Raw genomic sequence first — 3,787 nt, forward strand, 5'->3', positions numbered from 1 at the left:
CAAGAGTCAACAGAATTCGGTGGTGACATTGATAATCAAAATAAATGGCCAGGGCACCTGGGTGGCTCAGTCGGTTGAGTGTCTGCCTTCGGCTCAGGTCATGATCCCAGGGTCCTGGAATCGGGTCTCACAGTTGGGCTGTGTGGGGCTCCTTGCTTCACGGGGAGTCTGCTTCTCCCTCTGCCCCTCCCCTGCCCCCGAGCTCGCTCTCTCTCCCTCTCTCACAAAAACAAATAAAATCTTTTAAAAAAATGGCTAAAATTGACCACCAGTGGAATTCTGTTATAATTTATTCATCTGAAAAAGAGAAGAAGAAGGGAAAAATTCACAATCTCACTTTATGATTAGTTCTGAGACAATGGGTTTCTGAAAAGTTTGCAAATACTCTCATTTTCTACTGTATCTTCATAGGCCATCACCAGTTAGTTCCAAAATACTTCACAATTTGTTAACGTTTGTAAAAGCATTCTGAGTTCAAAAGCAAACTTACACACTTGGCCTTATTTTTGTCTTCACACAGTTCGGCCGCCCTGAAGCTTCGGATATGAGGCATGATGTTACGTCTGGCGTTTGAGACCTGGCCTCCTCGCTGTGGGACCTGTGGTAAGTCATTTACCCTCTCCGTACCCCAGTTTCTGCATCTATACAATGGCGGCAATAAGACAAGTCCCATCATGGGCTTGTTTAGTAACAAGGTAAGTCCCCTATAAAGGTTAGCCATTAGCATAAATATCCAGGGCTTTATGGTTTGCAAAGCTCTCCCCCTTTCTTACCTGACCTTCTTTGATACCCTCACATGCTTGTCACACAACCCCTTGCAACTCGCCCAGCAGTTAAAGCACGGGCTGTCCTGTTCCTGTGTGCCCCATGAATCTGCCTCCATCTTGAAACCCGGGTTCAGTCAGGGGAATGAGCTCAGCACCGTCTTCGAGAGAGGAGAGGTGCCCACCAGAGTGAGTCGCCCTGCTGGGCCCCGGAGGCATGGCAGGAGCTCGGTTCCCCATGCCCTTGGGCCCCCCTGACCTGAGTGGCCCTTATAACTTACACTGCTCTCCGATCATTCGTCCACAGCCACAGGCCAGAGCCAGACCTGCCCTGAACAGCCGGCATACGTGGCCTCCTGGCCTACGAGGGATCCTCTTTCTCCCCACCCCGAAGTCTTGGTCTCACGTGGCTTCGCCTGGCCCTGGCCCTCTGCCCCGCTGACAGGAGGCCCCCGCACACGACTCCACGAGCGAGTCTGCCTCCGGGCCTGTTTTCCTCAGCCAGGCCGCTGAGACCGCACAGAGGAAGGAAGATGACAGTGACCACAGGCAGAGATAGGCACTGCACGTGCCGGGCACAGCTGCCGGGGCTCTCGGGCAGACGGGGTCCCGCGGGGACGCTGCGGGACTCCTGGGGAAGCAGAAGACTTCCAGGAGACAGAGGTTTGGAGGAGCCATCTGAAGGGGTGTCCGAGGAAGACCAGGGACAGCGTCTGTGTGAGGCAGACGTGGAAACGGGCTAGGCCTGTGGCAGGGCCGGGAGCAGCGCCTTGGCTGCAGTGGAAAATCCCAACCAGAGGCGAGAACTCCATTCAACAAATATTTATGGCACCTAGTCAGTACAAAGAAGAGGGCCAGGCTGAGTCACTGGGCAGGCCCTGCGCTGGCACCACGCGTTGCTGTCAGAGGGACCTTCAGGGTCCTGGAGCAGAAGAGGGGCTGGGAGAGGGTGCAGGAGCCAGGTCGGGGACGAAGGAGCCCCTGGGCCCAAGAGACACCCCAGCCCCATGGGGACCCGAGCTCAGCAGCCCCCTAGGCCCCCTCCCCCTGGCAAAAAACTACAGAGTGAGAGACCAGTCACGACACTGCCCAGGCTAAGCTAGGGTGACCCTGGGGGTCAGGGGGACTGAATCCGCTACCACAGTTTGGCATGGGGACAGCAGGCCTGAGGAGAGGCATCACCAGGCGCTCAGAGCTAAAAAGTCCCTTTCCTTCCCCCCTCCAGCCTCCCCTTCCCCAAGCAGGCCCAAAGCTGAGGTTGCAGAGACCAAGGGGTGTGGAGCAGGGGGGTGAGGGAATGTAGGGGTGCGGGGGGAGCGAGGGAGATGCAGGAGGCTCTGCCTGCCCCATTCGCCTATTTTTCACCCTGTCCTTTCCCCCACAGCCTCATATGTCCACCCACTTCCGGCCTCACTCGCCCACTGCCCCCCTGTCCCATTTTGCCGCAGGGGTCCACTGGTCAGGGTACGCTGAGTACACACCGGCCCTACCGTCTCCTGCCTCATGGTCCCAGCATCCAGAAGTAGCACTAAAGCATCCCACAGTTCTAGATTCAGGCCTTGGTGCCAACGCCCCCGGGATCTCCCGAGCAGGCCCCCAAGACACAGGGCGGGCAGCGGTGGGTCCCAAACAAAGTGACCCCACAGAGCGGATGGCAAAGGTCAGAAACCTCACCCCTGCATGAACGCTAACCTGCCCAGTGAGAGCAGCCCTCTGTGGCCATTCCCCAGGAAATGGCACCCGAAAAGGTCAGCGCACAAGTGGGCTGCCGCTGAAGTGCTACCCGAGGACGCTGCACATTTGCAGAGCTATTTACAGCCTGCCAAGCACAGTCACATCCGATCCGTACAGAAACCCCAGAGTTGCGGTGATCCCGCTGCACCGAGGAGGAAACTGAGGGTGTTGAGGGGCCAGCTCAAGCCTGGCAGCTGTTACGTGACAGAAAATGCCCTTGAACCCAGGCCGGTCTGATTCGAGGCCCCACAGTCTTTACATCAGACCGGGGTTCTCTCACTCTTCACCCAGCCTCAAGTCCAGATGATGGGTTGACGACCGCTGCCCCCTCTAAGGCAATCCCCCCCCAGCTTATTTAGTCTTCGTGCCTGCCACACCCCTTGTGCCTTCTCCAGTTACCCTGGCCCCGCGTGCCACCGACCCTTTATCTGGAAGTCCCCTTCCTGCTCTCTCTTTGCAGCGAGTCACTGCTCTTTCTTTAAGAAATGCCACCCCCTCTGTGACAGCCTCCCTGCATGACCCAGCAGAGCCAGCCCCTCTCTCGGGGCCCCCACATCTCTCTGCCCCCGACCTCTGCATGCTTGGATGTGGACTCACGAAATAGGAATTAACCATCGGCGCGTCTGCGCCCTCCACTCCGCCCAGCAGCCTAGGCGCACTGTTCCTCTTTGTCCTCAGTGGCTGTTTGTGGTTGAAAGGGAGGAGGGGAGGGAGGGAGGGAGGGAGGGAGGGAGGAAGGAAGGAAGGAAGGAAGGAAGGAAGGAAGGAAGGAAGGACGACCAGAGAGATTGGTCTTGTGTCATTAAGAAAGAGTTTGCATCAGGAGCGCACCCTGTCATCTTGAGAAGCTGGAGAAGCTGAGGCTGGGAGAAAGAATGACTTCACTGGGGCTCGAGCCACCCAAGGGTCACATGCCCTCCTCATTTCAGCCTCCCCCGTGAGGACATTACTCAACAACCCCTCAGCTCCACCCACTCATCGTTGCTTTACTCAAGGAAGGAACAGCTCATGGAGTCATCTTTCCTGCCTCTGTCTTTTTTTTTTTTCCACTGCCCACGGAGTCTCCCTAGAGCCACCTTTGCCCTCGCTGCTGTGCCTGTCCCCTGCCCCCAGAGAAGCCCCCTGGGTTCTCCCCCAGACCTCCTTCCCCTCCTCCGATGGAGCCAAGGGAGCAGCCAAGCCTGGATCGATGACTCAGTCTGACCTTTGGGGCCCTGAGTTTGGTGAGGACAATGGTGCCAGCAGTCCTCCGGCCCTCCGTTCCTTGAGCCAAGGGCCAACAATCTGGC

General features: G+C 57.3%; 1 long non-coding RNA gene across 1 annotated transcript; it reads right to left on the reverse strand.

The window, feature by feature from the left end:
- Window positions 1-274: 274 nt before the first annotated feature.
- LOC130543394 (uncharacterized) lies at window positions 275-3,170 on the reverse strand. The gene is made up of 2 exons (XR_008958708.1): window positions 3,096-3,170; window positions 275-641 (listed from the first exon to the last, which is right to left on the reverse strand). It is a non-coding gene; the product is annotated as an uncharacterized LOC130543394 (long non-coding RNA).
- Window positions 3,171-3,787: the final 617 nt, after the last annotated feature.

The sequence above is a fragment of the Ursus arctos genome, unplaced genomic scaffold (assembly GCF_023065955.2).
Source record: "Ursus arctos isolate Adak ecotype North America unplaced genomic scaffold, UrsArc2.0 scaffold_12, whole genome shotgun sequence".
Lineage (NCBI taxonomy): Eukaryota > Metazoa > Chordata > Mammalia > Carnivora > Ursidae > Ursus > Ursus arctos.